This window comes from Rhineura floridana, chromosome 3 (assembly GCF_030035675.1).
Source record: "Rhineura floridana isolate rRhiFlo1 chromosome 3, rRhiFlo1.hap2, whole genome shotgun sequence".
Classification (NCBI taxonomy): Eukaryota; Metazoa; Chordata; class Lepidosauria; order Squamata; family Rhineuridae; genus Rhineura; species Rhineura floridana.
In genome coordinates this window covers 169,690,599-169,716,920 of record NC_084482.1, presented here as the reverse complement: position 1 = coordinate 169,716,920, position 26,322 = coordinate 169,690,599, and positions in this window count along the sequence as shown.

The window sequence follows — 26,322 nt, the reverse complement described above, 5'->3', positions numbered from 1 at the left end:
TAATAACAAAACTTAAGTGCCAAAATAACACTAAAAGCAGAAGACTGCCCCGCACTCGCAGAAACAGCTGCAAAAGGTGCCAAAAGAAAAACAAAATGGTACCTGAACACAAAATGGTGGCTGCACCTAAGAGGCCTGCAGCTTAAGGCCTATTTAGGCCCAGCATGGCCTACCACCCCATGTGAGGCAGTGTAGGCAGCAGAGCCCCAATCCGGCCTGAAACAACCAGCGGGAGGGGGGTTCGCGGCACCCCTAAGAGCTCTGCTGCCATCTGCCCACCCCAGCAAATTCAGGAAACCCCTCCAGGGCTCATCTCCTCTTCCCCCACTCAGACCCACAAAACAGCTGATCAGCGGACCGCCAAACAGCTGATCACTCACAGGGGGGTAGAAAGATCAAGGTGGGGTGGGACGTTGCTCCACAGTGCCACCCCAGCTAATCGGGCAAAAAAAAGCTGACTGGCACCTGGCGAACACCTGATCGCCCTTGGGGGGAGCGCTATTGCTGCAAAGCTCTGCAGCTCAGCCCCTCGGGTTGTGATCTGTGGAGGCCTCAGGATTGCCAGAGGCCTCAGGATTGCCAGAGGCTTGCCGCAGACTCATAGCTGTCAACAAAGAGGGAGGCTTGAGGGTGGTGCGAGCTTAAATTAGCTCTGTCGCCCCTGTGATGCCCCTGTAAATGTAATACTGTAAATATGGTAAGTGCGGGTTTATTAGAGTATATGTGGTAAGTAGACTGAGTGAGAGGGGGGAGTACATGGGCTGGAATGTTGGTGAGTGTTGTATGATGATTGGCTGAGCGTCTGGGTGTCTGAAGGTTGTAAATGGGAGGATGACAGTTGTGAGGTGGTTGGAGTGCTGAGAGGGGTTTTTGGAGAGGGTGGTGGATGGTTCTGGGTTTTGGAGGGGTGGATTGGATTTAGGTGGGTAGTGAGGCAGTTTATTTATGACTAAGAAATATAAATAGTAACACATCTTATGAAACCACACACATGTTGACTGAACCTTCAAGTAATCTTGTTATTCCCTGTGTAAATAAATAAATAGTTCTTGGTTTACCAAAATGCCTGATCCTTGGCTGGGTTTCACAGACCAGAAGTGTGGGCTGGGTATATACCAAGGCTGGTAAACAGTATCAATGGTGGCAGTTTTGAAGAGATAGTGTAACATCAGGAGGTATCCAAAACAACCCAGAACTGTAATCTTTATAGGCACAAAGATACAGGGGGTGTGTGGCCTGTAAGTGCACCCAGACACAACGTAGCAATAGGCCAGGAGGAGACTAAGGCACAGTCTCAAGGCAATATGGTTTACAGAGAGTGTCAGGTGGTGGTGCCTAGCAGTGGGATCTTGAGAGATCTGTGCCAGGGCTGGTGAGAGAACCATTAAGAGACCGGGACCCTGAGGTGGAATCGTGACAGGTGAAAACCACACGGGAGGGGTCCTGACAGCCCCGACTCCCTCTCGCCCATGCAAGGCATGTAAGTGCCAGCTCGGGCACATTAGCCACCCTCATCTGGCGGCCAGGACTTCAATCCCAGGCCGCAAACACGTCCCGCTGCCCCAGGCCTTGCCGGGGCCATGGAGCAGGACGTTTCCCCATTATCTCCAGATGGAGAGAATAATTTTGCTCAAGGAAACATTTGTTTGCTTGTTTGCTTGCATGCATGCAAATGATCTGGATAAGGTTTTGCATAGTGGGAAAGTATATACCTTTCATTTCACACAACAAGTTTAGGTGCTTAAAATGATGACTCTAGATGAGGCTCTATGAGAGATTGTCACCTTCAGTGTTTTTTTTTTTTAAGTGCTGGTTGAGTACCACAGTGTTATTGTACAGCAGGGGAATGAAAAAAATAAATAGCAAGGTGCACTTCTCACTATGGTATCACAGACACTTTCTAATAGCACTCCTGGCATTCATGCAAACATGCTCCCCAGAACATTTGGGATAGCAAGGGATACTTGGGAGTGAAATGCACACTCTATTTTCTTAGAAAGGAAATATTGTTTGAGTATTAGAAAAATGCTACTTCAAATCCTGTGCAATAAATGAATATCAGTTTACTACATTTACACATTTGTTATGTTATAATCTTATGAAGTTGAAAGGCCCTTGTTTTCTTCTTACCAAGAGAATGAGAGTGAATGGTTGAGCTGGGATTTACAGCGCATTCCTATATATGCCCCTGAATTCAGTGGGGCTTACTCATACAGTGAATGGTGCAATCACTTAATAATTATAACAATTTAATAAATCCGGACCATGAACCAAAGTCATACCGGCATTGATCCTTTTTTCTTGCAATTCTAAGACAGAAATCAACTGAGAATGTTGAAATCTGTAAGAAGAGGGGCAAAACTTTTTGACAGCAAAGTCACATCTGAATAGTGGCTCCCAACAGTGACATTAAATCAGCTCTATAGTGATGAAAGCATATTGTAGATACAAAAAATTCCCTATAGAGTTTTTCTTGGAAGCTACAGCAAATGTTTTCTGTGAGTTTTATTAAGAAAAGAGGAATTCACAAAGGACTCTACCAGAGCTGTCGAACAGCATTTAGATGCAGTGGAAAAGGACATCCTTCAAAAATGCAACTCATTAGGGTCTGATCCTGGCTGCTTTTCTTTTTCAGTGGGATTACTCACATTAGCTACTATTTCAACAGAGAAACTCTTAGGTAATCAACAAATCCATATTGGACAAATAAATAAATTAAAGAAGACCTGTTCAATTATTGTGGTTGGAATACAATAGTTGTGAATTCTACATGTAACTATGAAAGAAGTTTGCAACAAAAAGCTTCCTTTAAAACAATAATATTTAAGGTTTACCTAGAATGATTTTCAGTGCTCAAATGCTTGACAGGCATTAGCCCTTTTCAGAAATGCCTTCTGTGCAAATGTGTGGAGGACAGAACAGATCCAACCTGCACCTTCTGTCCTTGTGCCCAACATCACATACCATGCTGGTTCTGCCCCCTCCCACATTTGCAAAGAGCCATCTATGTGTAAACAGCTGTTTCCACACAGGTGAGCTTCATGATTGGGGCATTTGGGGGTCCTGAACACATAGAGTGCACACCTATGATCAGCTACTCCTTTTGCAGATGCCTGTGCACAGAAGGAGGTGGGATTGGCATATTGTGTGTCATTCCATTCTCAACATATTTGCTGATGTGTGGGTGGCAATATTACACACATTGGTGGCTGGTGCCCATTGAGGCAGGTAGGGCAGAAGGCAGAAAGCCCATACAGCTGGTGAAGGCAGAACCAATTAATTCTAGTTTGTCCCCATCTTCTTCCCTGCTGAGTTCTACAAGGGCAACATTGAGTCTAAGGTGGGAGATGGCTGAGGATAGATGGAGGACAGTGGGGCAGCTGACAAGCAGAGACAATCACTGGACTGGTTGTGAGAAAGAAGACAGGCAGGTGGAGGCTGGCTGAGAATAGAGTGAGCTTGGTGGGGCAATGCCCCATTTGCCCTAATGGACCAGCCTCTACAGGGGTCCTATCTTGCAGTAATCATCCCTGCATTTGGCAGAGAGCCAATGCTGTGCACTGGGAGGCCCAACTTCAAATGCCCACTTAACTTTGATGATAACCATGTGGCCTTGGGCCATTCACAATCTTTCACAGAAAATGCACATTGTGAGAGCAAAAGAGGTTTCTAGCTGTGAAATATTTGTAACATGATACAACATGCTCCTCTTGTGATGACATTTAAGGGAAATTAACAGCATTGTGAAGCGATTCATGACATTTCCCAAAGATTTTTGTGCATCTGTGGCACCATTAGAAGGTATGAAAGTAAAGTGTGAGGGAAAATTAATAAACAAAAGGAGAAGTGTTATCCTCACAATGGATTCATGGAGGGTAACAAACACAAAACAACATGTCCTAAACCATCTGTTGGATTCACTATTGATTCACTAAGCAGTCAGTGATGTAAGGAAGAATGAATGAAAGAATACATAACTAAATAATACAGATGGCAAAACAAGATGCACATCAGTAAAGTTGTAGGCTTATAAAACCCTTACTTTTTATCAATTATATTATATATATTATATTCAAAATATATAAAACACTGAATAATGATAACTTAATATATCAACTTACAAGTGTAAAAAACCTGCAGTAGTAAACATTTTGTCAACTGCTAGGAAGGTTTTATCTTGTATGCATGGCACCTACACTTTGGAATTATCTCCCCTTAAATATTAGACAGGCATCATCTCTGTTATCTTTTCAGTGCCTACTAAAGACCTTCCTCTTTTAAGCCTTTTAGAGACCTTATCCCAGTCTGAATCTGTATTGGAATTGCTTTTTAATATGTTTTTAAACCATTTTTTTTAAAAAAACAAAAACAGATTTTTTAAAGCTTTTTTAAAAATCTTTTAAAATATGTTTTGTTTTAATATATATTTAAAGTTTGTTTTATGATGTTTTCAAGTGTTTTTATTGTTTTTGTTTGCCGCCTTGGGCATCTATTGGGAGGAAGGGCGAGATATAAATCAAATAAATAAATAAATGGTTTTGCTCTATTCAGAAATAAGTCTCCACATGTTCATGGTCCTGCCTCCACTATCCCACCTCCACCACCCACTGACCTTGGTGTATGTGGCAAGGGCTGAAGTCTATATATAGATAACTGGCCACGTGTAGGCTCTTCCAAATGCAGGACTCCAGATAGCATGGAGGAGCCTACATGTAAACAGCCATACAAGTGTAGGCTTCCTATTTACACACCTCCCTTAAATGTGGAGATTTGGGGTTAGAGCTGGCAAAGACAATCGGAGTAAGTGAGCATGTGTGCTTCCCCCTCCATTCATACTTACATTGTAAGATGCTTCATTTGTGAACAGTGCTTATGTCTTCCATTAAGAACATAAGAAGAGCCTGCTGGACCAGGCCAATGGCCCATCTAGTCCAGCATTCTGTTATCACAGTGGCCCACCAGATGTCTATGAGAAGCCTCAAAGCAGGACCCGGGTACAACTTGGCTGGTGAGGCCTTGTTGGTAGGGCCACAACTGAGCTCTGTCCAGTTGGTGGTGATCCATGACAGGGCCTTTTCAGTGATGGACCCCCATTTGTGGAATGCCGTCCTTGTGAGGTGCAGTGTCTCCATCACTACTAACTTGTATTGGATGGCTGAAGGGGACTGTTTCTGTTAATCTGAAGATCACTGATGAAAGAATGTTTTAAGTTGTGTTCAAATATTTTAATGGTGTTTTACAATATTTTTAACTGTCTTTTAGAATGTTTTTAATTGTAATTGTGTTTTGGAATGTTTTTAACTGTTTTTAGTGTGTGTATGTCCTTCTCACCATTGAAAACAACAAAATATCCACTGATCTCTACAGCAAACCCACTGACGCCCACACCTATTTAAACTGGAAATCCTGCCATCCTACGCATATAAAGAAAAACATTGTGTATAGCTTAGCTGTTAGAATCAAACCTATTTGCAACACTGAAGATAAATACCAGAGAAGGATCAGTGAACTTAAAGAACACCTTCTTCTAAGAGGATATTCTCCACCTATTATCAATTGCAACATCCACCGAGCCTCCATTCTGTCCAGAAAAAACCTCCTCCATCATACTGAGGTGTCAAAGAGCAGAGAGTAACAGATTCCATTTGTGGTAGATTTCCATCCAGCATCTCCTAACTATCACCGAGCAATCAGGGAGAGCTACCCATTGCTGGCAAACTCTGAACATCTTACCAGAGCCATCAGCAGGCCTCCTGTTATAGCATTTCGCCAACCTCCTAATTTGCGCAGACTGTTGGTGAGAGCTGTGCTTAAGCCACCTCTCACCAATCCAGGGTCTCATCCTTGTCACTCCAAACGCTGTATCACCTGTGTGTACCTCAGGGAGACAGCCACTTTTACAAGCACTAGGACAGGCAGGACATATTACATCAAACAGAGCATCACCTGCAGGTCCTGCAATATAGTTTACATCATCGAGTGCAAAAGACCAGGATGTCATATCCAATACGTTGGAAAAACCACAACTGACCTACGCACGCGCTTCAGGAACCACAAGTCGGCAATTTTGACAAAAAAAGTGGAGCAACCAGTTGCAAAGCATTTTAACATCGAGGGTCACAGCCTGTTGGACTTTTCCATTACAGCGATAGAGATGCCAGCAGATCCAGCAGCATTGACCAAAAGGGAGAACTTTTGGATTTACTCTCTGGACACATTGGCACCACATGGCCTGAATCTGGAGGACAGTACCACCACTACTTAGCTTCTGCAAATGAAGCCCCTCTGAGCATTCCATCCTCAGAGCTCTATAACTGCCACCTTGGTAACAGCATTTGTATGTTGGCAGCTGATGAATGGGGAAGCTGAAACATTTTGTTAATACAATAAAAACCTCTGTTTGGTTAATCACAATTACGTTCATATATTTTTATGTGATTAACGGAATCCTTTTAGGGCTCCAGAGCTTGAGTGAAGTTCTGTTTGTTGCTTCATATATATTTGCTAAACTGTTTTGTTTATGTTTACCACCGTGGACTCCTTTGGGAGGAAGGGGGGGATATAAGTTCAAATCATCATCATATTTCCCAACCTGTAATACCCAGCAACTGGCATTCAGAAACATATGCTTCTGACTGTGGAGATAGAATGTAACCATTGTGTCTAGTAGCATTGATAGATTCTTCAATCATGAATTCATGCCCTAATTGTGACTGACCCATAATTGGGTCTAAAATCTGAGGGGGGGAGAAAGAAGGATTGTATGAACCACTCCATGCACAGATATAATGTGTGGAGGGGTTTGTCAGGCCACGCAGGCTAGTCCTGCCCCCTCAACGTCCAATGTGCATCTGAAGGGATTCACATGGAAGAGCCCTATGTCCATACTGTACATCTTCACATGTGTAGAACTCCTTCCTATATATGGTGAATATGTGGATGTTGGGAACATGGCTACCAATTTGATTGTCACAGGGGTGGAGTTAGCTCATGTGGCCCAGCAACCCCTTCCATGAGTACTTACTATGCTTGGAGGGAAATGTGTGATCTCCCCTCTAGTTACATGTAGATGAGGTTTTTAAAAAGGTCATTTCGTATGTGTTTATGTCAACATCAGGTTGTCATTACATAATACATACCATGGCAATATCCGTTTGATTTGCTTACCTGGAGAAACACACAAAAGCTACTATGAACAGCTAAACAACTGATTAACCAGCTCTGAGAAATGGTAATACATTCATCTTTATTGGTAGCTTCAGACCACCAATATATTAATTTTTCCCCCTCTCCTTATATCAGCACTACTCAAACTGAAGCTGTTTTAAATGATACATGTCTGGATTTACTTGCTAGAAAAGAACTTGGCATCCCACAGCTTTTGTAGAATATCAGACTCAACCCTTATCCCTTTAATTCCCTACAATCTCTCCAGCCCTCCCCCATATGCCATCTTTTAAAACAGCTTTGTCATAAAGAGCTTTGTCCTAATGTGCATTACTTAAAATAATGTGTCAGTAATATTTATTATTATGGCCTCAACTATTATTTGTCTCATAATATTATCTTTGCTTTAGACAACACATAATCCTAAATCCTGTATTCACATCGAGCAGCAGATAACTTTCTGTGAGAAGGTTTGCATACAAATTGCTTGTAGCTACTAGAGAATACATATGTTTAAAGCAAAGGCATTTTGATTCATTTTGATAAAAGGAGCACTTTGCTTCAAACCCCTTTTGTAGTTTATTTTTTTAAAAGACAAGAAGCCACAAGATTAATTATGTGGCTGGTCACGATGGTGGGGGGAAATCTTGCAGAAATCCTACATATTTTAAGAAGTTGTGATGAAGCCTGATTGACTGAAATGACCTTATTCTCAAACTACAGAATGGTATATGTTGACCTTAGCTCTTCACCATTTTCCTTTCATCAAATCATTGATTATTTCATATTGTTTTTAAGTGTCTTGGCACCCTAAGTAATTTATCATGGAGAGGTATAAGATCCAGCAGGCTCTGAAAAATAATTGAATTTTATAGAAATTCTCTGAGGGGATGAAAAAATCTATCAGTAACATTAAATATTTTCATTTGTGAAGGCTTTGGAAATAGTGCATGTGCCTTTTTAGTAGAGAAGTCCCTTTAAAAAAAAGGAGTTAAAATGTTGTACTTTAACAACCTACAGTGTGATCCTACACATGCCCACTCAGAAGTTAAGTACTCAGTGGGACTTAGTTCCAAGTATGTCAGTACAGTATAGGATTAAATCCTTAGAATACTAACACGAATGTCAGGTACAGTCAATCTCAACATTTGCATAACCATTTTTTATTGCAATGGTTAACACAGACAATTCATTATTATCCTGGTAAATAACTACATTTAGGAATTCAACAGCAACACATGCATGGAATGTAAAGCAGCATGGATGCTTGAAATGCAACTCCAAAGAGTGGCCAATAATTTCTATTAAGCTACATTATCCCAACTGATTTGAACCACACCTCACCATTGTAAACTTGATGTGACTTTATTAAAATCACCACACCAACATGGTAATGCTCCAGACAAATGTGTCCTGCCAGTGAAACAGTAGCCATTTCAATTCTATTTGCAATGTGCGGACCAGGTCCACTGATGGTAACAGCAAGGATGTTTTAGCAATTCTTTTGGGGAGAAAAAAAGCCAAGAATAGAAATTTGGGGATTCACTTCCTTTCTTGTGGGTTTAATCCAATGATTTGTTCTGATGTTGTTGTTATTTGTACAAGAGCTGCACCAGCAAGGAGACAGTAAGAATGAGAAGGTATTCCTTTTGAGGACCCCACACTACTGCACCTTTGGACCTTCCAGATCCACCCAACTCATTCCTGTCTGGAGAAAGAAAAGCAATCGTTGATTTCTTTGTCATGAACAGATAGCAACATGGTGAAATTTCGGGTCACAAATATTCCAGAGTTCCATGCATGTGGAGGGTCATTTAGGATGGTCAGTTTCACTCTGTGAATGGCTGACATTTTTTCAGTCAAACTTTTGTGTTCTGTTTTTAGAGGTACACTAATTGCTTTTAGTTTTAGAGGCTGTTCTGTCCTTGAGGATCAAAAGCTTACACAAGGGTCAAAAGTATAGCCCCTGAAATAGAAATTTAAGTGGGTGGGAAAGAAACCTCAAGATTTAAGGAGGACAAGATAAACCTAACACATTTTGGAACATGGCTCTGCTTCCTTTCCAACTGGCCAAGAAGTTGGGAGGGTGACTTGAAATAATGTATATCTGGAGAGCTTGCAAATGGAGTTATTTAGAGTTGGAGTTACAATGCCGTTCCAGAAAGCAGAAAGAGCTGAAATCACAAAAAGCCAAAAGACTGCAATGGATCCAGTATTTTGAAATAGAAGAAGCTGAACACTGAGGGGCATGGAAAATGCTTGACTGCTGTTGGCTTGGGTAGTGACACAATCTAGACTAGGTTCAGCTGGGTGCATTTTCAAACATTCCTTTCATCATGCTCTTATGGTGAACTGTTCAAACTGTTCAACAACCAGTTCTATTTTCCAAACAATCTTCACAATAGCTGTTTAAACTGTTGCCTTACAAATACCTTTAATAAAAGCTAAATTTGTTTTGGAACAGCTTTATCCCCTGACTAATTGCCTTACCACACTACGCTGTAAAGAGAAGTTCAAGATATTGAAGGGTTGTTTGATAGAAGCTGCAAGGGAATCAAGACTTGGTGGCAGCAGTGAGGATCACAGAAAGAGGGCTGGCTTAGTTGGTTTCTGCACCTCTCTTCCTCCCTCCCTCTCACAGGGCAGGTTACAGTCCATGCGTTTAGCATCTGTGGCCCTTCTTGTTTGCCTCCTCCAAGGGAGGTGTGAAGGGTGGTGACATGAGAACCGGCTTTCTCAGGGGTGGCCCCCCGCTTATGGAACTCTCTCTCCAAGGAGGCAGACCTGGCACCATCATTATCTATCTTTAGGAACCAAGCAAAAACATTCCTCTTCTCTCAGGCATTCAGTTCTTAATTTTTGGAGGGTTTTTGCCTCTTCCACACTCTTATCCATGTATTGTGTTTTTTAACTTTTCAGTTGTGTTAGTTTTATATTAGTTTTAATCTTTTTATTGTATGTTGCTTTGGGTTCATTTTTATGAAGAAAAGTGACTATTTTTTATGATGATGATGATCTACCTTTTGAACAGTGTTGCCACAACTTGTTAAATGCCTTTCTCAGAAAGGCCTACCCTGCTCAATCTCTTGGAACATTTCATAGAATCATAGAATCGTAGCATTGGAAGGGGCCTATGAGGCCATCAAGTCTAACCACCTACTCAATGTCAGAATCCACGTTAAAATATACATGACTGGTGGCTATCCAGCTGCCTCTTGAATGCCTCTCTTGGTAATTGGTTCCATTATCATACTGCTCTAACAGTTCGGAAGTTTTTCCTGATTTTCAGCCAAAATCTGGCTTCCTGTAACTTGAGCCCATTATTCCATGTCCCGCACTTTGGGATCATCAAGAAGAGATCCTGGCCCTCCTCTGTGTGACAACCTTTCAAGTACATGAAAAGTGCTATCATATCTCAGCTCAATCTTCTCTTCTCAAGGCTAAATATGCCCAGTTCTTTATGTCTCTCTTCATGGGGTTTTGTTTCCAATCCTCTGATTGTCAGGCCCAGGATGTGACTCAGGAACCAGACCAACGGCTGTAGTTAATTCGTGTTTTATTAGGGTAATGTCCAAACAAAGACTGCGTTTTCTCATGAAGCAATACAGGGATACAGGTCCTGCGGCATTGGGAGAAAGTTGACAGAGCAAGGGACTTCTTCCCGCCTGTTCTTTAAGAAGGGGCCAAACGGGCGCACAATCTTTCGCTCCTCCTTAACTGCCCCTCAGGTACTGCCCGCCTTCCCCCCCTTCTCTCCTGTCTTTTCAGCTGTCTGCGTGTGCGCGGTGAGGGGGGAAGCATCACCCCCTCCTCTTCTGAAGTTTCCGATTCCAGGATGGGGGATAGGGGAGGGGCTGATGGTAAACTGCCTCCCCGCTTTTCGGCTGTGAGCAGCCCTCCCTCTTCCCCCTCTTGCTCTGAGCCTGAAAGAGGGGGAGGCGTGAGAATGTCCAGGGAGGGCTCAGGCTCCCCGTCGCTAAGCGTCCTTATCACTGGCAGTTCCTCTGTTTCGTCTTCGCTCCAAAGGGGGGAAGTTCCTCCCCCTTCCCTCTGCCATCCATCTGAATACTCTTCTCCCAACTCTCCGGGATCCAGCTCCCCGGGATTGGGACCCCAGCTCTGCCTTCCGACACTGATCATCCTTGTTGCCCTCCTCTGAACCTGTTCCAGTTTGTCTGCATCTTTCTTAAAGTGTGGTGTCCAGAACTGGATTCAGTACTCAAGATGAGGTCTAACTGGTGCCAAATAGAAGGGAACTAGTACTTTATGCAATTTGGAAACTATACTTTTATTAATGCAGCCTAAAATCGCATTTGCCTCTGTTGCAGCCACATCACACTGTTGGCTCATATTCAGCTTGTGATCAGCTACAATTCCAAGATCCTTCTTGCATGTAGCATTGCTGAGCCAAGTATCCCTCATCTTATAACTGTGCACATGGTTTCTTTTTCCTAGGTGTAGAACTTTAACCTCATCCCTGTTAAATTTCATTCTGTTGTTTTCAGCCCAATTCTCCAGCCTATTTCAAGACATATTTATACCCTCCTGGTTTATACTCTTCTTACTACTCTTTGATCACTTCATCTGATAGCTTCTTTTTATGAGTTTTTATAGATTATAACTTGGATCCAGAATTTCCTTGAGTGGAACTCTGGTGATGGGATGCTTCCACTAATGGAAGGGAGCAGAGAGGTGATTTTTGCCAGTTCCTCCTTTACAGAGCAGCACCATGAAAAACTGTTCCCAAATGTTGGATGACCTTCTGGAACAGTATGGGAGGTGGAGCAGGAGGCTGCAACAGAAAGGAGGAATTGGTGGAAATGGTTTTCCTCCGGAATCTCTGCTGGCTCTCAGTCCTGCAAAAGGGACGATCTGGATCCAAGTCTATATATTTCAGATTATGTGAAGTTGAACCACATTGTATGCTTATTTTGTGTAGAAACCTCCCCCCCCCCACAGAAGTATTAAAAAGAATAAAGAAATTGTGACCTTAATCTGTATTTATCTGTTGAAAAGTCAGGTTCATGCTGCTACTAAAGAACTACCCATCATATTTGGAAGCTGAGTGGCCAAGTGTTTGCACAGTGCTAACAATATTTTTTTTCTCAACTAGACATGCTGCAGCACTGATGATTCAAGTTACCAACCAGCACACAAAGATTAAGAAATAAATCTGCTCGATCCGTTGCTCACTGCCTGAACACAGGCCTCTTAGCCATATGCATTTATTTTTTAAAAAAATTCTGGTAGGCAAGTAGGCAAGAATTAAGAGCAAGCAGATTCTATGATAATTTATTGCAATCTGATTTTAAAAAAAAAAGATACAGAACAGCAAACTGTAAAACAATTTATCATGTCAAGCAAAGCTATGACATTATAAGATGGATCATTTAATATAGCAAATGATGCCAAGACTGTATACTGTTTACATTCAAACAAAATTTTTATCAGACAACTTTTTTTATCCTTTGTAGGCTCTGCTTTGCCAATTTTTGGACTTGAAAATCTATCACGGAATTAGTCTTTGTTTGCATTTACCTCCTACAGATTTATCTGGCTTTTGTTTTCTGAGAGAAATTCTCTCAGTTGGCATGAGGTAGTCAAATAATTATTTTGTGGGAAAAGCTATATGTGTGTGACTTGGTCTATGACCTGGGAGACCAGGGTTCGAATCCCCACACAGCCATGAAGCTCATTGGGTGACCATGGGCCAGTCACTGCCTCTCAGCCTCAGAGGGAGGCAATGGTAACTCCCCTCTGAATACTGCTTACAATGAAAACCCTATTCATAGGGTCGCCCATAAGTCGGAATTGACTTGAAGGCAGTCCATTTCATTTTTTTATGGGCATTCTACTGTTCCGTAAGTCTTTTGATCTAGAGATAGTAATACCGTCAGAAGCTAGTGTGCAGAGATGACACAAACCCATATTATCAATCATCCATTACTGCATTATGTAGTTTCAAGGTGGGCATTAGAATGTACCGCTGTGTTGACTTCCGGGAAGGGTGACTTAGCCTGTGCCTGCTTTTGAGACGGGCTCCTGCCTCAAAAGAAGCTTATTCAGATATATCAGTCAGTTTTTTTTTTTTTTTGACTGATTAAACTTCTCCCGGGTAGGGAGAAACGAAGAGATTAACCTCAAAGCCTATTTTTGTTGGGACGACCAGATCTCATTAATTTATGGGACGAGGTCCAGCCGACGAAGGTGGGACGGATTTTCAACAACAAGCTCTATCTGATAAAGCGAACGTTCATCTTATCTTCTAAGAGAGAACGCACTAACAGGCAAGCACCCTTCTTTCTATATTTTTCTTTTACTTGACTTAAATTGTTGCTGTTTAAAAGAGATTTGCCAGATTGATCGGTTTTTGACATCTCACTGGGGAGCCATAACTTCTCTCTGCTACTCACTAATTAATAGCTTATCTCTGTTTTTGTTGCAAAAAGCTGTCCTGGATTTGCATTCTAAAGATATACACAGAAGAGGGATTTCTATTCCAGATTTTTATTTTGAAGAATATTATATTGTCTGAGACTACTCTCTTTTTGGTCTATTTTATTTTGACGAATCTGTTTCCTGACGACCGCCATTAATTGTTTCGATCCTGGGAACTGCATTTTGTTTACTTAAGCATGGAGAGATAAGGCTGTCTGCTCTGTTTATACTGTGATGTCACCAAGTTTGGAGTATTAACCCAATTGTTGCTGAAATAAGAAGTGGTTTTCCTATATTTTTCTTTTAAAATGGCAATTAAGAAAGTGGCTGAGAATCTGGAAATAACTATGTTTCAGAAAATAATGGATGAGATTGAGATAACGAAACAAAACCTGCGACAGGGTTGTAAGGAGCTGAAAATTGAATTGAGTAAAATGAAGCAGGAGATTAAAGATATAGGGGTCCCTGTGAGAGAGGTGACCCTGGAAGGGGTCCCTGTGAGAGAGGAGACCCCGGAGATTGGAACAAACGTGGAACAGGAAAAAGATTTGGAGTCTATGGACTTTAGAAACAAAATCTATTGTTTGGAGACACAGGAGATTAAAGACATAGGGGTCCTTGTGAGAGAGGAGACCCTGGAGACTGGAACAGGGGTCCCTGTGAGAGAGGAGACCCTGGAGACTGGAACAGGGGTCCCTGTGAGAGAGGAGATCCCGGAGATTGGAACAAACGTGGAACAGGAACAAGATTTGGAGTCTATGGACTTTAGAAATAAAATCTATTGTTTGGAACTCAATGTTATCTCTGAAGAAATTAATGAAGATTCTAGAGATAAAGTTATCAATGGCATGGATAATCTTCTGGACTGGAATGATGTGATGGAGCCCAATATAGAGAAAATCTATGGAATTAACTGCAGCCATGTGACAATGGAAAAACTTTCAAGAGATGACCCAGTGTATTTTGAAAAAAAGAACAGAGATATGATTTTACAGCAGTATTTCAGCAACCTATTCAGAATGGATGGCAAGAAAATATTTGGGATAGAGGTAATTCCCATCAGACTCTTACTATATGACTATGGCTTTGACAGCAAGATTATTATGGAATACTGATAATGGAAGATTGGATACTGAAATTACTGGACTTAACAAGACTACTGAAGATGGAAGATGGAAAATGGAACTAATAGGGATAATAGAACAATGGCTACTGAAATTACTGAACCTAACAGATTCTGATGTGATGGATTAATTGAAATGTTTATTTTGACTATGGTTATGACAATAAGATTATCATAATTAGTAATGAGATGGATTAATCGATATGCTTATCTGGAAAAAAAAATTGATAGATATATTTCTTAAAGAATTGAAACCTCTCTTTGACTTTTTGTGGAAAGAATAAAGTAATGTTTATGAGATTTGATGATTAAGTAAGATAACTACTGGAGGAAAGTGATTTTATAATATGACTTAAGAGACAGGATTGTTATATATTACAGACTTATAACTGATTTGATCTTTGACAAATGGGAAGTCAATATTTTACTCTTTATTTTTTATTTTTGTTTTTTTTTTCTTTTTTTCTTTTTGTTTAACTATTTTTGATTTTGTTTTTTGTCTTTGAATGTTTTATGATTTCGTCTTGTATGTTTTATGAAAATCTGAATAAAAATTATTGAAAAAAAAAAAAAAAAAAAAGAATGTACCGCTGTGTTGCCATTGATCACATATGATGAGGACAGCCAACAATGCTTAAATCCAGTTTTTAGTGCATGCTGTGCAACAACAGTGTCTCCTGGGTGGCCTACTGTGACCAAGATCACAACTCAGTAGAAGTGATGGTAATTATTTATATTTATGTGATCCAGTTTTGCTACATATTTGTGAAGGACAAGGGACCAGTCTTTAGTTGGTCCAACAGTAGGGCTCGTTTTGTATAGTTCTAACCAATCATATAAAATTAGAAATTTCCTATCAGTAAATGAAGGCGAAGGTAGCAAGTGGATGGTAGCTGGATGATTGAGTTCTATTCCATTTGAGGGGGTGGAGGATGAACAGTAGTGGACAGTGTGGTGGGGCACTGCCACTCACCTGACCTCAGTCAGTTGCATTGCTGCTGCTTACTGGGAGGTAGAGGGGTAGCTGTGGCAAGACCATTGTGGTGCAAATACACGGGCAGAATCAGTCTGGTGCTCCTGTTGGTGTGTTTGCTTGCCTTGCCACTTTGTCCCTCTGCCTCCTGGTAAGTGAATTGACCAGAGGTCAGGTGATCAGTGCTGCCCTTCCAGACATTTGAATCCAAGAGGTCTGACTTTACTACGGGAGATGATCATCCTCCTGCTGGGAGCAAGGGCGGATATAAATCAAATAATAAATAAATAAATAAAATACACAGGGCTTAACATAACTTCTGTATGGACCTTTTGAGGAGAAACCATATTGAATGCACACAATACATGGGGAGAGTCCATAACAGTCTGCTATTGGTCTGCCAAACAATCAGAAATTGGCATGTTTACTGTTGTTGTTTTTCAATTCATGAATTTTTTTTGTGTGCGGGTCTACACAGCATCACATGTCTAATGATCCCATTTATACTCATAATCATGACAATATATGTTTTTTTAGCCTACTTTACTGGAATGGTATCTCCTTGAGGATCCCATATGGATGGAGGATGTGGCCTTGAAAGCCATACTCATGCTAGATTAGAGATCTCTTGGTTCCAAGGTGCACTAATGGCATCATCTAGAGGACTTATGGGAGGTCTAATCAGGTCTGGCACCAGATCTGGGCCTCTAAATCCAGTTTTATTGAAAAGGAATCCAAATTCTTGTGCCAAATGTTAGGTTTATAAACCCTTGGAATGGGGAGTTGAAAACATATGAACAACAAAGGGGAAAAGGACCAGTGTAAAGTTATTCATATTATTTAGCAACACTAGGAAACCACCAGGAGCTAGATGGCCACCTGTCAGAGATGCTGTAATGATGGGTTTCCTGCAAGGGCATGGGGTTGGATTTGATTCCCTTTTGTGTCCCTTCCAACTCTATAATTTATTTATTTTATTTATTTCATTTTATTTATTGTATGTATTTTTTTCATCTTTTTTTCATCTTCTACAGATTTGTCTCAAGTGCAGTTTGACAAATATTGAATGCATTGGGAAAAAACTGATCCTTTGTACTTAACCAGACACAGGGGTATATCAGACAACCATAAAAAAAAAAAAAGGTTCTCATTTTGGTGATTTTTCTACCGACGTGCTTTTGCCTTATATTTCATGAACACACAAATAACCAAACAAAAAGGAAGAAGCAGCCTTATGATTTTCTGATAAGCAAAAATGACTGTTAACAGCATCAAAAATTCATACATAGCTGGGTTGAAATGGATTTTTCAGCATCCTAAATTGGTCGGCATAGTGTGTTGCTTTTAAGAGCAAGGCTTTTGCCTCTTTATAAAGGATGTGTTTTCAACTAAAGAGGGCAGAGGAAGGGATCCAGGGGATTGCCATTAGTGTTGTGAAGGGCAGAGGGAGATACGGAGTGGGGAGACAGGTGTGTCATCAGGGGAGATGGGTGTGCAACAGGGTGCTGGTTGCCCCCAAGCTGTCTCCCAGCCCAAGTAGTCTGGTTAGCCGGGGTGATAACCCCCCCCGGGTTGAAAATGCTGCTTATGAATGCCAGGTCGGTGAATGGTAAAACAATGGCCATTCAGGATCTGATACTGGATGAGCACGCTGACCTGGCTTGTATTACAGAGACCTGGTTGGATGAAGATGGGGGGGTTAATCTCTCTCAGCTTTGCCTGCCAGGTTTCTCTGTACAGCAGCAGGCAAGACCTGGGGTGCGGGGAGGTGGAGTTGCAGTGGTCTACCGTGATACCATTCCCCTGACCAGGTGACCTATCCCACAGTCTTCAGGGTTCAAGTGTGTGTATCTGAAGTTGGGTGGCCGGGACAGAATAGGGATTCTGTTGGTGTACTGCCCACCCCGCTGCTCAACAGTCTCCCTTCCTGAGCTAGCCGGGGTGGTCTCGGGGTTGGTGTTGGAGTCCCCTCAGATTGTAGTGATGGGGGACTTCAACATCCATGCCGATACCGCTCTGGCGGGAGTGGCTCAGGACTTCATGGCCTCCATGACTACTATGGGTCTGTCCCTAGTATCTGGTTCCACTCATCTTGCTGGCCACACTCTGGACCTTGTGTTCTGTGCTGGATGGGATGATGGTGATCTTGGTGTGGAGGAACTCTCTGTAGTTCCGTTGTCATGGACAGATCACTACCTGGTTGGGATTAGACTCACTGGGACTCAAAACCTCTGCAGGTGTGTGGGACCGATTAGGATGGTCCACCCCAGGAGGCTGATGGATCCGGATGGTTTCCTGATGGTTCTTGGGGGTTTTCCTGTCACCTCGGCAGGTGATTCTGTTGAAGCTCTGGCTGACCTCTGGAATGGGGAAATGGCCAAGGTGGTGGACATGATCGCTCCTGAGCATCCCCTCTCACGGAATGGAGCCAAACCAGTCCCCTGGTTTACCAGGGAGCTGATGGTGATGAAACAAATGAGACGGAGACTAGAGCGACGCTGGTGGAAGACTCGGAGCGAGTCTGACCGAACACGGGCTAGAGCCTATTTGAAGGCCTACTCCATGGCAGTGTGGGCAGCAAAGAAATTATTATTTTCAGCCACCATTGTGCCTGCGGGGAGTCGACCAGCAGAGCTGTTTCGAGTGGTCAGGGGTCTTTTACATTCTGGCTCCTGAGAGGGTAATACAGACCACTCAACTGCCACTGTCAAGAATTTGCACAGCACTTTGCAGATAAAATCGTTCAGATTCGTTCTGACTTTGATGCTATAGTTGATACAGGCTCAGTGGATGTAACTTTGGCTCCTGCCTGTCCAATAATAATGGATTCTTTTCGACTTGTACAACCTGAGGATGTGGACAGGATCCTTGGAGAAGTGAGGCCCACCACATGTCTGCTAGACCCTTGCCCTTCCTGGCTTATTAAACGTGCTAAAGGTGGCCTGGCTGAGTGGGTGAAGGAAGTGGTAAGGCCTTTGCTGAGAAAGCCCTCCCTGGACCCCTCTATCATGGATAATTATTAGCCAGTGTCTAATATCCCATTTCTGGGCAAGGTAATAGAGCATGTGGTGGCCTCCCAGCTCCAGGGATTTCTGGATGAAACGGATGATCAAGATCCATTTCAGTCTGGTTTCAGACCTAGTTATGGGACAGAGATGGCTTTGGTTGCCTTGGTGGATGACCTACGCAGAGAACTCAACAGGGAGAGTGTGTTCCTGTTGGTTCTGTTGGACCTCTCAGCGGCTTTCGATACCATCGACCATGGTATCCTTCTGGGTCGCCTTGCCAGGATGGGACTTGGGGGCACCGTTTTACTATGGCTCAGTTCTTTTGTGGAGGGGCGAACCTAGAAGGTGGTGCTGGGGGATTCCTGTTCGACTCCTTGGCCATTGGCCTGTGGGGTCCCTCAGGTTTCAGTTTTGTTCCCCATGCTATTTAATATCTACATGAAACCGCTGGGAGAGGTTGTCCAGAGGTTTGGGGTTCGGTGCCATCAGTATGCAGATGACACCCAACTCTACTTTTCCTTTCCACCTAATTCTAAGGAAACTGTCTCAGTTCTAAACCAGTGTCTGTCAGCAGTGGTGTACTGGATGAGGGTGACCAAGCTGAAGCTTAATCCAGACAAGAAAGAGGTGCTCCTAGTCAGTTGAAAGGTGGATCAGGGAATAGGGATTCAGCCTGTGCTGGACGGGGTTACACTCCCCCTGAAGATGCAGGTTCGCAGTTTGGGTGTGCTCCTGGACTCAGCCTTAAACCTGGAGGCCCAGGTTTCTGAGGTGCCAGGAGTGCTTTTGCACAGTTAAGACTAGTGCACCAACTGCGCCCATTCCTGGAGTCGTCTGATCTGGCCACCGTGACACATGCCTTAGTTACATGCTGCTTAGACTACCGTAACACGCTCTACATGGGGCTACCTCTGAAGACTGTTCGGAAACGTCAGTTGGTGCAACGAGCTGCAACCAGAATGTTAACTGGGGCTGGTTATAGGGATCATACAACTCCCCTGCTGCAACAGCTCCTCTGGCTGCCAGTCTGTTTCCAGACACAATTCAAAGTGCTGGTTATGACCTGTAAAGCCCTATATGGCTTAGGTCCAGGCTATCTGTCAGACCGTATCTCCCTATATGAACCTGCCCGGGCCCTGAGATCTTCAGGAGAGACCCTTCTCGCAATCCCAACACCTTCACAAGTGCGACTGGTGGGGACACGAGACAGGGCCTTTTCGGTGGCTGTCCCTAGGCTCTGGAACTCCCTCCCTAGGGAGGCAAGAATGGCCTCCTCTGTGCAGTCCTTCCACCGACAGCTAAAGACTTTTTTCTTCCGGCAGGCCTTTGGAACTGAAGGCTTTAAGGGTAGTGATTGAAGAGGATGCTGTATGTTATTTTTTTACTTGTATGCTCTTAAACTGGGTTGCAGTATTTTAAGTGTATGTCTAATTGGTTTTAACATCTTAATAGTTTAATTCTGTTTTAATGCTGATTTTTATATGTTTATATGTTTTATATGTTTACATGTTCTTAATGATATGTTCTTACTTTTATCTGGAAGCCGCCTTGAGTTCCAGTTTGGAAAAAGGGTGGGGTATAAATGATGATGATGATGATGATGATGATGATAATTCTGAATATACTCTGCTATAACTTTGCAGAATGTAAACACATTTAAAAGAAAAAAGGTGATGAAAACAAAAAAAGTGATGAAAACAAAAAAAAAAGTGTTGCCCCCACACCCGCTGAAGAAGACTCGTGAGACGTGGCATTGGTTTAAATGTTATATTTAATAAATATAACATAATTCGAATCCAAATTCAAACATATCCAATCGTAATTAATAACTACTTATAACCCATGAGGAATTGTACTATTCTGGTGGGGATGGAATCCCCCCAGTCTCCTGGGCATGTATCACAGCTGATAGCTGTGGGTTCTGATGCAAGGATATGGGCCAAGACTCCCTCCTTGCCCAGTGAACCTTGGGAGTGGTCTGCCATGCGTATCCTGGCCCTGCTGTACACGTGTTCACACTAATGCACATGACAATCCACAGGGGCACCCGCCAGTTATTTGCAGACTGGAGTCCTGCAAGATTCCTGAGGGGCGTCCTTACCCAAAAATGCCTCAGAATACCTACCTCTCCCTCCACCAAATTCCTCACCTGCCCAAACTCAATGCCAAAACTGGCCGTCACCACACAACTCCCCTAAAAGCCAAACAAATTGTCCCCATAGTATAAAGTAGGCAAAACATGAAGGGCTCCTAAAAGTGGGGCCGAACCAAAAAATTCCTACTTGGCCCCACTGGCAACCAGCAAAGCCCATACTGCCATAGGGAGGGAGGAAGGGCGTGAACAAACACAAGGACAAGAGTTAGGGAGGCGGAGCAGTATTAAATACTACCGCTTTCCTCCCCCTCCCCACTGAAGTATGACATGGCCTCACCCTACTCCCTCACCCAATTGGCAGTAGACCTCCTGAGCCTTCTCTACCCATATGGGGTGAAGGCAAACCCGCCCCCACTCTAAGGTGGTAACGCCATTGTGGGCATATTCACTTACCTGAGATGACACAATACTATCTTCTCTGACTCTGCATTTTTCAGGTAATATATGAATGATGGGACTTGTACCAAACTCATGAAAATAAATGGCATAATGTTAATGTTTCTAACAGTGCTTTGCACAGTTATTCCAAACAGATTGTTATCTGTATTGCAACATGTCCTTTTTTTGGGGGGGGGGGTTCTGGTCATGGGAAACTTCAAGTTTCTTAATGTTAGTGACTATTTATGTCACTCTGAGAGATAGGGAGAGACATAGAACCTCTGATTGCTGCCAACACCTCAGTTGTGAGAATAAAAGAGGAACAAATACAAACAGTCTTATACTCTCCCTTCATCCCTAAGATATAAAGGCACATTAAGTTTCACAGCAACCCTGGAATGACTGCAGCTGCCGATTGCTTCTCACATAGTTGGGCACCTCCACTGTTGTCAGTGGAGGCACACAAGACTTGAAACTTGTGTTCACAATTGTTTGAGGGCATTTCCCCCTGATAATATCCATAGAAATGGCTTTTAAAAATGAGTGATAAATCCAGAAAGGGCAAACTAGAGTAACCATGTGCCCTACTTTACAGAGGACAACCTTCTATCTGAAGAGATGTCAGAAAACAGTCCTCTATTTGAAGTAATTCTCTACTTGAAGGGCTGTCCAGTCCAACCCATAAAAACATAAGATGATCTCTGTTGGATCAGGCCAAAGGTCCATCTAGACCAGCATCTTGACCATTCTTGCAGTGGTCAACCAGTGGCCAATGGGAAGCCCACAAGTAGCACCTGAGTGCAACAGCTTTCTTCCCATTTGTGATTCCCAGCTACTGGTACACAGAGGCATACTATCTCTGACAGTGGATGTAGTCATTGTCACCAGTAGCCATTGATAGTCTTGCCCTCCATGAATTTGTCTTTTTCCTTTTAAAGCCATCCAAATGGGTGGCCATCATTACATCTTGTGGGAGTGAATTCCATGATCTGTGTGCTGTGTGAAGAAGTACTTCCATTTGTCTGTTGCTGTCCTGAATCTCTAGGAACTCAGCTTCGTTAGATGTCCCCAAGTTCTAGTGTTATGAGAGGGAGAAAAACTTTTCTCTGTCCACTTTCTCCACACTTTGTAAGATTTTATACATCCCTTTCATGTACCCTCTTGCTTGCCTTTTCTCTAAACTAAAAAGCTCCAAATGCTCCATATAAATAAATAAACAGCAATTACTTTGGTATTTTACTGCTACAGGATGTGGTGATGATTGCTATTGGGATTAGATAAATTCATGGGGTCGCATTCCTCTGATAGCAGAAGGCTCTTTGATCCAGTGCAGGTTTTCATGAATGAAAGGGGGCATTAGGTGATTTTCACAAATGCCCTCTTTTTTCCTGCAAACCCCTCTGCCACCTCCCACGCTGCTCCACAGCATTATCCAGCCCTCTAGAGAGGAAGGGAAAGTAGTGGAAAAAATCCTCCCTGATTTCATTCACAGAAGCCTCCACTGGATCAAGGAGCCTTCAGTGAGTAGAGAGACCCAACCCATAGAAGATAAAACTATAGTGGTTATTATTAGACACAATTGCTACAGAAACTCCAAATACATCTGAATATCAAATGCTGGGGATGAACAGGGGCTAATAGTAACAGCTGTTGCAGCTATTGATTTGAAGCTCTGTGAGCTTTCTGAAAGCATAGTGCGGGCTACTTAGGAACAGAACACTGGGTTAAATGGACTCTTACACAACAAGGCTGTTCTCCTATTTACAAATCTTTCCCACTGAAGCCAAAGGGATTTAAAAGTGCATTAATTTTGGCTAAACAGTGTCCTTAAAGTTAGCACAGTACTGGTGTATTAATTGCAATGTTTTATGTTCATAATGCCTTTTCTTTTTCACAAAGGCAGTAACATTCCTTCTTTTTTTCCAACTATAGAATGCCGTCTCCTTTGCTTTTTCAGAGCCTCCCTTTCTCCATCCCCTTAGGAACACAAGTTGTTTGTTCTTGTTTCCTTTCCTATTATCATTCTAGTCAGCTGAGAGATGCAAAACCAAATAGCTGGAATTCTACAAAGGCACTTTTAATACCTGGATATAGTTTCTGGTATTGTTAATCAGAAAACAGATCATTGGTGGTATCAGGCCTAGGATGGAAACAACAACGAAATGAGTACAATACGTTACCAAGGCCGTTGGTATACCATGTATCACATGCAGGGATGGAAAGATCTGTCAGTTTCGGTTCTCTCAGTTTCTCACTTTTCTAATGTGAAATTCAGTCCTCCACATTTCTGCAGCAATCTGCAAAAAAAATTTTTTTAAAATCCTCATGAAAATTCTCCACCATTTTAGTGTGAATTTCTCCAGATAAACACATTTTCATAGGCAGTTTTGACAAAGGCACACATTTTTGCAAGCAATTTCTCTATCATATGCCTTTTTACATGTTATTTTCATTCATATATTCATTTTTATGCACACTTTCCCCTAATATATGCATTTTTGTAAATATTGTTTAGTTGCATTCTAATAAATGCAACTTTCGAAGGATGGCTGTGTTTCAGTTCTCATATTGTTTCTGAAAGTGCGGATTTGATAAATTCTGCTTGAAATGCGAACTGAATCGAAATTCTCACCCATCCCTAATCACATTGCAGAATGTTGTCATTTTGCCTGGTGTTCCATCATCATCAGTGCTGAACAACAGCAGCAACAATAATGGGGTATCATCCAAGCAACTAGCACCTTCAGAGGAGGCATTTTCCTTAGGACCACAACAGAGGAGGAAAGCACTAAATTCTCTCTCTGTGCCTGTTGCCACCTGCCATCCCCATAATTACTAGGCCTTCCTCCAACTGATGCAAATTCCATTTTTAAAAGTCTGCACACATTTCAGGTCTAGTCTGGCCCTGAAAAAAAGCCTTCCACATTTGATTTGCAGTTTATCAATACTACAGCATCATGCTTATCTTTCCAGGCACGCATTTACTCGAAACGAGTCAGTGTCTTTTTCTGTTCTAATTCTCTTCTGTCTTTCCTGCAGAATGAGAGAGGATTAGCGCTCCTATGGAACCAGAAAAGGAAATAACTGGTACACACATACACATACACACACGCACACACGGCTTTTGCAGAAAATTCAGAAGAATGAACACCTTCAGATGTGTGCTCTATTTGGAAGGGATTCATCCTGTGCAAATGCCTTGTTGATTTTGCATGGAAAGTTGTCCTTCGTAGCATCCAAAGTGCAATCAGCAGAAACAGCCATCCCCCAGTTTTTCCCCCTTGATCTGAAATAGTATGGAATTTTGGAATTCCAGCTAATAATAATCTCTTCACACACATTCCAATTTAATTTTGGTTCCTCTTTCATTCTAATACATATGTTTTTAAAAAATCAGATTAGCAGTGCATACATTTAGGAAGGATCTCAAAACAGTCGCTAGGAGTGTCTTTTACCAGCTACAGCTGTTTCTGAGCCAGACCAATTTCAAGTTTCCAGTTCCGGTGTATGAAGCCGTATATAGCTTGGGACTGCTGTCATTCCTTATATTCCCAACCGATCAGTGCATTCTGTGGGAGATATCAGTTTATCTGGAGTTCCATTCCATAGGATGTAGAAACTGGGGTGTTTAGTGTGGCAGCACCTACCCTTTGGAACTCCCTCCCATTGGTATCAGACAGATGTCATCTCTATTGTCTTTTCAGCTCTTGTTGAAGACTTTCCTCTTTCCTCTTTCAACAAGGCTTCTAAGTGGAGATTTTTATCCCAGTCAGTATCTGAATTTATTTGATTTTTTTAATATATATATGCAACTGCTTTAACTGTTTTTATATATGCAGTTGTTTTGTGGAAATGCTTCAAGTAGTTTCACATGAAGTGATTCATAAATGAAATAAATAATAGCAATAACATGTCAAAGTGATTTCACTGGTAGGGTGCTGAAACCTTTACTACTTGAATGTTTGTGCGTGTTTCCCTCCTTCCAGCAAACATTTCTCTAATACTCTGCAGCTTCCCCAACTGCCCATACTTCCTGGTCTGGAAAAAAAAAGTTGGAGAAATTTATATGTATTTATATTGTTTTAAAATATTTCTAGGCCACCTTTCTGGACAATGCTTGTCCAAGTCAACCTAGCACAATTTTGCAAAAGGATACAAAAATTAAACACCATCAGATTCCCCCCTCCCCATCATGCCCAAGCTCATTGAAGTCAGACTCAGACACAAAGGGGTGCTTTTTTAAAAACAGGTTTAATGAAAAATGTCAGTTCAGGATGAGTCATGGAACAGCTTACAGGCCACACTGGTTTCAGCATCAGTACACACCATAACTAGGTACGGCTACACAGTGCTAAGACGTTGTTGCAGCAATTAGACAGGAACCCTTCCAACCCTTAAGTAAGGGTGGGCGAGCTCATTCTACTTGTGTGAAGAAGTGTCACAGAACAGGAGCACATGCACATGTGAGCACTGCTCCTCAGAGGGACAGTGGGAACCCTTTGAGCCTGTCACCGCAGTTGCCTACATGTCTGAGGCGAGGGCAGTGGAGACACATCTGCAAGGTCCTCCTCCTCAGGAGGAGATGTGTGTGGTGATGGCAGCAGTGTGGGTGAAGAAGGGGTGAAAGGGAGGTGAAAGGGCAGCCTCCTGATTGGGCAGCATCTCATCAGCTGGAACTGGAATGAAGGGGGCAGAGATGTCACTGTCAAAGCACTGAAGCCTTCATCTCCAACACCGCCTGACAGCAAGTCACTAGGATCCTCCCCCAAGTCCCATTCCATCTCCTCTTCATTATTGCTCCAAGGACGTTCCACAGGACTTATGACACCCCCCTCCAAATAGGAGCCAATAAAACATATTCATCCTGGCAATAAAACATTTCTCACAGCAGCAATAATCATAGTCCAACCAATACAAATATCATTCATAAAAACCCCCAGAAAGAGAGCTGGAAGAGATGTGCCGTTAACGCCTTCCAAAATCCCTCAAGCATGGCAGCCCACTGCAGATTCACTAGCAGGGAGTTCCAAAGTTGTGAGGTTAACAAGGAGTAAGCCTTCTCCCTCACAGACACCAGTTT